This window comes from Trichosurus vulpecula, chromosome 1, assembly GCF_011100635.1.
Source record: "Trichosurus vulpecula isolate mTriVul1 chromosome 1, mTriVul1.pri, whole genome shotgun sequence".
NCBI lineage: Eukaryota > Metazoa > Chordata > Mammalia > Diprotodontia > Phalangeridae > Trichosurus > Trichosurus vulpecula.
The window spans coordinates 60,674,619-60,685,141 of record NC_050573.1 but is presented as its reverse complement, the minus strand read 5'-3'; the positions used below and the strand labels follow the sequence as shown (position 1 = coordinate 60,685,141).

General features: G+C 37.5%; 1 pseudogene; it reads left to right on the top strand.

Moving 5' to 3' along the window:
• Positions 1–4,680: 4,680 nt before the first annotated feature.
• Positions 4,681–5,184, top strand: LOC118834718 (annotated as a pseudogene).
• The last annotated feature ends 5,339 nt before the right edge of the window (positions 5,185–10,523 follow it).

Sequence of the window (10,523 nt, the reverse complement as noted above, 5' to 3'; positions counted from 1 at the left end):
CAAGGGGTTTACAATCTTACTTTAATCAAGCATACATACATCATTCACTTGGTTCAGGGGGAAAAGTCAGCACTCCAAATTTCAGAGAAAACACAAACAGAAATTACAAGCAGAAATTATATAAACAGAGCAAATAATACAAATCAGCAGACAGGGCTTCTAACTGTCTGTCCATAGCAATACATACATAGTTACCAGAGAGAGAAGCACCAACATCTGGGTTTTCAAAGCGGGGGTGGGGGGTGGGGGGGGAGGGAGGTCCTTAAGAGCCACCCAGAGTCTCGTCTGGCCAAATCGCAGGGACACTCTTCCAAAGAGTGAGCCCCTGAAGCAAAATGCTAACCTCAGGGTATATACATACTTCTTCCGGGTCAGAGGGCATCACAACCATGTGACTCAAACTCCTGTGACTTAGGCTTTCTTGTGACTTAAGCAGGTCATCAAAGACTCTTGATTCAATCAAAGGCAAGGCTCAATCAAAGGCACTTAGTTGCCTTAGAGCTGAGAAGCACTCCAAAGAAAAAATAGCAACAAGTCCCACTTTGCTTGCCATTACAGCTGTCCATAATCTTCTCCTCTTCCTTCTTGTATGATTTTAAAATCATACAACAGACCCTGAAAAATGTAACAGTGATGTCATTTTCCTACCTGGGCTGTCCTCATTTTGGACTTGACTTTTCCACCATTCTCCTAGGAATCTCTTCTTTGGGAAATCCCATCAGACTTGATACTGACACCTCTAAGATACCCTCTGCCCCTCTGATTTGTGGAGCCATGAACTTCTTAACTTCCATTTAAGGAGGTGGCACAGGACAGGGCAGCTAGGTGGTGCCATAGTGCGCAGAGCCCTAGGCCTGGATCTGGCCTTACATGCTTACTAGCTCTGTGATCCTGGGAAAGTCACTTAACGCTATTTGCCTCAGTTTCCTCATCTGTAAAATGAGCTGGAGAAGGAAATGGCAAACCATGCCAGAATCTTTGCCATGAAAAGCCCAAATGGGATCTCAAAGAGTCAGACACAACTGAAAAATGACTGAACCATAACAGGACAAACATGTCACCTCTCTGACCAGCTTCACTCATCTTGGACTTCTTTGACTTCTCTACCATCTCCACTTTCACTCTTTCTCTTTTCAGCTTTCCTTTGTATATTGTCTTCCCCTTTTAGACTGTAAGTTCCTTGAGGGCAGGAACTGTCTTTTGTCTTCCTCTGTATCCCCAGTGTGTGAGGTAAATAAAATGTGAAGACTTCACAGGGAAGATATGTATGAATATATATCTATATCTATACAAAGAAATGTTTAAAAATCAAGAAATAGGGAAATGGAAAAATTCTGAGGCCATGAGAGTCTGATGGCTCAGCCTCTGGGGAAGTTTACCCTGAAACTTTTTGTTCTTTCTTATGAGTCTGGTTTAAAGATTTGCTCAGTAAGAATAGGGTCACTGTGACCTGCTTTCCTTTACTGTAAAAGTACTGTAAAAGAATGGAGAAGGTCTCCCCCTCCCCTTGTCCTATTCTCCTTCTTTAGACTTATAGATGTCACCTCAGTTGTAATCATTAACTAAGGGAATGGGAATTGGAGTTTCTGTGCCTCAATTTCCCGGTTCTTTGTCTAGCTTTTGTGCTCAGATTGTAAGCCCAATGGTGAGAAGGGTCAGAGGTGGGCAGGAATTCTCTTGCGTTAGGTATAATTATTGGTGCTTTGCCCCTTGTAAAGGGCCTCCCTTGCTAGATCTGTTCTGGCAGAGGATGCGCTATTCTTGAGAATTGAATAAAATTTATTTCTGTTTCCACCCTGAGATGGCTCCTTATTATAAATTAACTTTTTAATTGGTGAGGGTCTTTCATCCCACACACCCAGTACTTAACACAGAGCCTGTGTAGTAGCAATTAGATTTGAAGATCTTTTCTACCCATTAATAGGCCATGTGACCTGTTTATGTCACAGGAAACCTAAGACATATGTGGTGGGAGGAGCTTCCTGACAGGAAAAGGAAGTTATGTTTCAGAAAATGCTGAGAGAGAGAGAGAGAGGGAAAGATGTTATGGCTGCTGGTGGCTGCTATTGGCTGCCCTCATTATGGATAGAACCGAACAGATTGACTTAGCTGTACTGTGAGTTTGTTTTGGGGAAGACCCCAGCAGGGGGTCGGAGAGGTTTTGGGATGACGAGTTTCCAGGCTGTGATATGGTGTTTTAAGTTCCTTTCTGTTATGATAAAGTGAGCTGACTGGCTGTGGGAGCTGAACATTTGATTATGGGATATGATTTTCTGGTGTCTGAATAAATGTTATACTTCTTTTACTTTTTTTATGGAGAGTCTCTCATACTTTGCGATACAGAACTACATAGGCATACTCACGATTGCCTTACTGTTTCAGCCTGGCATATATTAGGTGCTTAATAAATGTTTATTGACTATAACTTTGTTTGATACCTTTCACAGAGGCTGTCTAGCACCAAGTTCAAGTTGGGGATGAGACCCATTCTTGTTTGCAGATGACACATTGAGCTGATTGCATCAAGTCCCAGAACATTCTGGATAAGATCCATAATCATTCATTATGAACTTATTACCTTTCCCCCCGAACCATACCCTCTTCCTATGGAGGGTATCACCCTCTTCCTAGTGCCCCAGACCTGCAACTTAGGTATTATCCTTGACTCTTCACTATTTCTCGCCTCATATAACCAATCCATTGTCAAATCTTTTTTTTTCCTCTTTGAAGTGAAAACCTATATATTTCTTTTCCTTTTTTTTTTTTTCCATTGTCAAATCTTGTAATTTCTACCTTCCCAGCATTTTTCTTATACTCCCTCTTCTCTCCCTGATGCAGGCTCTCATGTTCTCACATCCACACTATTGCAGTAGTCTGCTGGTTGGGCTGCTCGCCACAAGCCTCTCCCCACTCCAGTCCATCCTCCACTTAGATGTTAAGATGATCTTCTTCAAGTACAGATATGATCATGTCACCTCTCGCCCCCATTCACTCAACTCCAGAGGCTTCCTATTACCTCCAGGATGGAATATAAAATCCTCTGTTTGGCTCTTAAAGTCCTTCAAAACCTGGTCTATTCCTATCTTTCCAGTCTGTTTACACCTTACTCTTCCTCCTCCTTCTCTTCCCCCACTGGGACACTGTGACGGTGACTAGCTTGCTGTTCCTTGTGTCAAAACATAATCATCCAACTCTGAGTATTTTTACTGTCTGACCCCCATGCTTGAACTGCTTCCCTCCTCACCTCTTCTGGGCTTCCCTGGTCTTCTTCAAGTCTCTTCTGCAAGAAGTCTTTCCCAGTACTCCTTAATCTTATTGCTTTCTGAGATTATCTCCAATTCATCATATAAATATATGTACATATGTATGTATGTATATATATATATACTCCCACACACATATATGTATATATATACCCACACACATATATAATATTTGTGCATAGTTGTTTGCATGTTGTCTTTTCCATTAGACTGTGAGCTCCTTGAGAGTAGAGACTATTTTTTTTAAACCCTTCTTTGTATCCCCAGCACTTAGCATTGTGCCTGATACATAGTAAGTGCTTAATAAATGCTTGATAATCTGTCTCTAAAGAGTTTGGCCTAACCATCTGCCCTGGAAAAACAAAGTAGATGAAAAATGCCTATGGTGTAGATGACAACATGTAGTTGGATGGACAACCAATAAGACTTGTCCTTCAGTACATATATCATCAGTACATACATATAATAGACACTGCAAACAGACAGGCCCAGAAATGGAAGACATGAGATTGGATTATCATTCTTTTCCTTCTCCCAAGCTTGAGGAGTCAGAGCCAAGATGGCAGAGTAGAGGTGGGGACTCACCTGAGCACTCCAAAACTACCCTCCAAATAATTTTAAAATAATGCCTCAAATCAAATTCTGGAATGGTAGAACCAACAAAAGTTTAGGGTGAAGCAATTTTCCAGCCCAAGACAACTTTGGCAGAAAAGGACAGTCACAGCAGGGTGGTGGGTCAGATTTAGAGCCTAGTGGAGACTGTCCAGTGCAGGCCAAGCCAGGGCATCACCAGGAGGCCTTGGAGGCAGCTCACCAATAGCAGCAGTTTTAGAAGCTATTGACCCACAGTCAGTAAGGGATTGAGACAACTGGTCAGAAGGAGATCACAGGGGATTCTTTGCTGTCACTGGGTGCAGGACTCATTGCTCATATGCAGTTTCTCCTTAGATCATACTACCTTGGAAGAACCAAAAAACCCACAGACCCCCAGAGATAGCTCTGAAAACAGCAGCAACAAAGGCCTGAAGCTTGGGACAGTGCCCCCTCCACCTGGAGAACAGAACCCAACTTTAACATAAAGTTAAATAGGCTGGAAAAATGAGCAAACAACAAAAGAAGAACCTTACTATAAAAAAGTTTTGATGGTAACAGGGAAGACAAAGACACAAACTCAGAAAAAGGCAACAGTTACATTTGAAGCCCAAAGAAAAATATAAATTGGTCACAGGTCCTGAAGAGCTCAAATTTTTTTTTTTTAAATCACCTAAGAGAGTTAGAAGAAATTTGGGAAAAGAAATGAAAGTGATGCAAGAAAATCATGAAAAGAGAGTCAATAGTTTGGTAAAAGAGGCAGATAAAAATACTAAAGAAAATAACACCTTAAAAAAAACCTGGCCTTCCTTTCCTCCGGCTCCGCCATATTCCAGTGAGTTGCCAAAATGACGAGCACAAAAGGAAAAAGGAGAGGGACATGCTACATGTTTTCTAGGCCCTTTCGAAAACATGGTGTTGTCCCTTTGCCTACGTATATGCGAATATACAAGAAAGGTGATATTGTAGATATCAAGGGTATGGGCGCAGTTCAGCAGGGAATGCCCCACACATGTTACCATGGCAGGACCGGACGAGTCATAATGTTACTCAACATGCTGCAGGCACTGTTGTAAACAAACAGGTTAAGGGCAAGATTCTAGCCAAGAGAATTAATGTGCGTATTGAGCATATTAAGCATTCTAAGAGCAGAGATAGCTTCCTGAAGCGTGTAAAAGAAAATGATCAGAAGAAGAAGGAAGCCAAAGAAAAAGGCACTTGGGTTCAACTGAAACGCCAGCCTGCTCCACCCAGAGAAGCACACTTTGTGAGAACCAATGGCAAGAAAGCTGAGCTGTTGGAACCAACCCCCTATGAATTCATGGCATAAATGACTGCTAAAAAAACAATAAAAAAAAAACTTGGATTATGAAAAAAAAAAAACAAAAAAAAACAGAATTGGCCAAATGATAAAAGAGGCACAAAAATCCACTGAAAAGAACTCTTTAAAAAACAGAATTGGACAAACAGAAAAAGAGGTTAAAAATATTCACTGAAGAAAAGAACTCCTTAAAAAGTAGAATTAATCAAATGGGAAGGGAGGTAAATTAGAATCGAGCAAGTTGGAAGCTAATGACTCCATGAGACACCCAGAAACAATAAAACAAAGTCAAAAGAATAAAAAAATTGAAGAAAATGTGAAATATCTCATTGGAAAAACAACTTTCCTGGAAAATAGATCCAGGACAGATAATTTAAGAATTATTGGACTACCTGAAAGCCATAACTTAAGAAAAAAAGAGCCTAGACATCATATTTTAAAAAACTTATCAAGGAAAACTGTCCTGATATCCTAGAACCAGAGGGTAAAATAGAAATTGAAAGAATCCACTAATCACCTCCTGAAAGAGATCCCAAAATGAAAACTCCCAGGAATATTATAGTCAAATTCCAGAGCCCCTGAGAGAAGAAGGAAACTTTGCAAGCAGCCGAAAGGAAGGCATTCAAATACTATGCAACCACAGTCAGAGTAAAACTAGATTTAGCAACTTCTACATAAAAGATTAGAGGGCTTGGAATATGATATTCTGGAGGGCAAAGGAGCTGGGATTATAACCAAAAATCACCTACCAGCAAAGCTGAGTATAATCCTTCAGAGGAAAAAAAAATACATATTTAATGAGATAAAGGACTTTCAAGCATTCCTGATGAAAAACCAGATCTGAATAGAAAATTTGACTTTCAAATACAAAACTCAAGAGAAGCATAAAAAGATAAACAGAAAGAGAAATCATAAGGAATTTAATAAGGTTAAACTGCTTACATTCCTACTTGTAACTCTTAAGAACTTTATCATGAGTAGGACAGTGGAAGGCGTATAGATAGACAGAAGGCACAAGAGTGAGTGAACTATGATGAGATGATATCTAAAAAAACAAAATTAAGGGTAAGAAAGAGGGAAACACCAGGAAAAGGGAAAAGGGAGACACAGAATGGGGTACATTATCTCACATAAAAGAGGTGTGAAAAGAAGAGCTTTTACAGTGGAGGGAAAGATTGGGGAGGGGTAACATTTGAACCTTACTCTCATTAGAATTAGTTCAAAGAGGGAATAACAGGCACACTCAGGCATAGAAATCTATCTTGATGTACAGTGAAGTAGGAACAGGGCTTGTTAGAAGGGAGGGCAGATTGGGGGAGGTGGTGTTCAGAAGCTAAACAGACTTTTGAGGAGGGACAGGGGTAAAAGGAGAGAGAAAAGAAGGCTAAATACACAGTAACCATGACTGTGAATGTGAATGAACTCATCCATAAAACAGAAGTAGATAGCAAAGTGGATTTAAAACTAGAATCTGACAGCGTTTTTTTTTGTTTGTTGTTGTTTTTTTACAAGAAATACCCTTGAAATAGAGCAACACACACAGAGTAAAAATAAAGGGCTAGAGCAGAATCTATTATGCTTAAACAGAAGTAAAGAGAAAAAAAAAGCAGGAGTAGCAGTCATAAGCTCAGGGAAAGTCAAAGCAAAAATAGATCTAATTAAAAGAGATAAACAGGGAAACTACATTTTGCTAATAGACAATGAAGTAATATAAGTACTAAACATATATGCACCAAATGGTATAGCATCCAAATTCTTAAAGAAAAAGTTCAATGAGTTACAGGAGGAAATAGTAAAACTACACTGGTGGAGGAATTCTACTTTTTCCTCTCGGAACTAGATAAATCTAACCAAAAAATAAACAAGAAAGAAGTTGAGGAGAAAAGTTAGATATGATAGACTTTAGGAGAAAATTGAATGGGAATAGAAATAGAATACCTTTTTGCAGCGGTACATGCCACTTACACAAAAATTGACCATATATTGGGGCATAAAAACCTCACAAGCCAATTCAGAAAAGAAAAAAATAGTAAATGCATTCTTTTCAGATCATAATGCAATAAAAATTACATCCAATGCCATGGAAATGTAAATCAAAAATTAATTGGAAACTAATCTAATCCTAAAGAATGAGTGAGTACCTGTACAAAAATATTTATAGCAGCTCTTTTTGTGGTGGCAAAGAGTTGGAAACTGAGGGGATACCCATCATTTGGAGAATGGCTGAACAAGTCGTGTCATATGAATGTAATGGAATACTATTGTTCCATAAGAAATGATGAGCAGGTGGATTTCAGAAAAACCTGGAAAGACTTACATGAATTGATGCTGAGTGAAGTAAGAACTAGGAGAACATTGTACACAGTAAGAACAACATTGTATGATGACCAACTTTGATAGTCTTAGCTCTTCTCAGCAATACAATGATAGACAATTCCAAAAGACTCATGATGGAAAATGCTATCTACATCCAGAGAAAGAACTATGGAGTCTGAATGCAGATTTTCTCTCTTATTTTTTCTTTCTCATGGTCTTTCCCTTTTGTTCTGATTCTTCATTCACAACATGACTAATGTGGAAATATATTTAATGTCATTGTGAATGTACAGCCTATATCAGATTGCATGTCATCTTGGAGAGGGGGGAGGGGAGGGAAGGAGGAAAAAATTTGGAACTCAAAATCTTATAAAAGTGAATGTTGAAAAAAATTGTTTAATTTAAAAAAAGAATGAGTGGGCAAAGGGACAAATTATTAAAGAGAAAGACAGCAATGAGACAACATACCAAAATTTATGGAATGCAACCAAAGCAGTGCCTGAGGGAAAATTTGTATTGCTAAACCCTTACATCAATAAAAAAAGAGAAAAAACAAATCAATAAATTGGGCATGCAACTTAAAAAAAAACTAGGAAAAAGAACCAATTAAACACCAAATTGGAAATCTTGAAAATCAAAGGAGAGATTAATAAAATTGAAAGTAAGAAAACCATTGGACTAATAAGTAAAACTAGGAGCTGGTTTTAGGGGGGAAAGGCCAATAAAATAAATAAACCATTGATTACATTTGATTTTAAAAGAAGAAAGAGGAAAACAAATCTCCAGTATCAAAAATGAAAAGGGTGAATTCATGACCAAATGAAGAGGAAATTAAAGCAAATATTAGGAACTATTTTGCCCAATTATATGCTAATAAATCTGACAATGAAAGTGGATAAATGTATTTAAATCTAAATGGATAAATACTTACAAAAATATAAATTGTCCAGATTAACAGAAGAGGAAATAGAATACTAAATGTTTTAGAAAAAGAAGTTGAACAAGCCATAAATGAGCTTCCTAAAAAAATCCCCAGGACTAGATGGATTTACAAATGAATTCTACCAAACATTTAAAGGACAATTAACTTCAAAACTATATAAACTGTTTGGAAAAATAGGCAAAGAAGGAGTCCTACCAAATTCCTTTATGACATAAATATAGTGCTGATCCCTAAACCAGGAAAAGCAAAAACAGAAAGAAAACTAAAGATCAATTTCCCTAATGAGTATTGATGGAAAATTTTAAATAAAATACTAGCAAGGTTTTTACAGCAATATGTCACAAAGATCACATAATATGACCAGGTGGGATTTATGTCAGGAATGCAGAGCTGGTTCAATATTAGGAAAACTTAACATAATTGACCATATCAATAACAAAAATGATAAAAATCATACGATTATTTCAATAGATGCAGAAAAAGTTTTTGACAAAATACACCACTCATTCCTATTAAAAAATGACAACAACATTGGAAAGCGTAGGAATAGATGGAACTTTCCTTAAAATTAAAAGTAGTATATCTAAAACCATCAGCAAGTGTCATCTGTAACAGGGATAAGTTAGAAGGAAGATCGGGGGGGGGGGGGGGGGGGGGCAGCTAGGTGGTGCAGTGAGTAGAGCACTGGCCCTGGAGTCAGGACACACTTACTAGCTGTGTGACCTTGGGCAAGTCACTTAACCCCAATTGCCCTGCTTTCCCCCCTCCAAAAAAATTATTTGATAAAAAAAGAAGGAAGATCAGGGGTGAAGCAAGGATGCCCAATAACACCATTATTATTTGGTATTGTATTAGAAATGCTAGTTATAACAATGAGAAGAAAAATAAAAGAATTGGAGTAGGCAAAGAGGAAACAGAACTATCACTCTTTGTAGATGATATGATGTGATACTTAGAGAAACCTAGTGAATCAACTAAAAAACTAGTTAAAATAATTAACAACTTCAGTCAAGTTGCAGGAAGTAAAATAAAACCACAGAAATCATCAGCATTTCTATATATTACCAACAAAATCTAACAGGAAGACATAGAAAGAGAAATTCCATTTAGAATAACTGTAGACAATATAAAATACTTGGGCCAGGACAAACCCAGGAACTATATGAACACAATTACAAAACACTTTTCATACAAATAAAGTCAGATTTAAACAACTGGAGAAATTGCTCATGGGTAGGCTGAACCAATATAATAACAATTATAATCTACCTAAATTAATTTGCTAATTTGCCGCCACATCAATCAAACTATCAAAAATTATTTTATAGAACTAGAAAAAATAATAACAAAATCCATTCAGAAGAACAAAAAATCAAGAATATCAAGAGAATCCATTTTTAAAAATATGAAGGAAGGTGGCCTAGCAGTACAAGATCTTAAACTGTGATACAAAACAGTAATCATCAAAATGAACTGGTACTGGCTAAGAAAGAGAGTTACACAACATATAGCAATAAATGACCATCGTAATCTAGTGTAATCTAGAGCCAAGCTTTGGGACAAAAACTCACTATTTGACAAAAACTGCTGGGAAAACTGGAAAGCAGTTTGGTAGAAACTAGATACAGACCAACATCTCACACCTTTTACCAAGATAAGGTCAAAATGGGTACATGATTTAGACAAAAAGGATGATGTCATAAGCAAATTAGGGGAGTAGGGAATAGCTTACCTGTCATTTTTGGATAAGGGAAGAATTTATGACAAAACAAGAGACAGAGAGTATTAGATGAAGTAAAATGGATAATTTTGATTGCATTAAATTAAAAGGGCTTTGCACAAATAAATCCAATGCAGTCAAGATTAGAAGAAAAGCAGAAAATTGGGAGAAAAATTTTATAGCAAGTTTTTTGGATAAAGGCTTCATTTCTCAGCTATATAGAGAACTGCGTCAAATCATATGAATACAAGTCTCTCCCCAATTGATAGTCAAAAGATGTGAACAGAGAGTTTTTAGAAGAAGAAATCAAAGCTATCTATAGTCATATAAAAATGCTCTAAATCACTATTGATTAGAGAAATACAAATT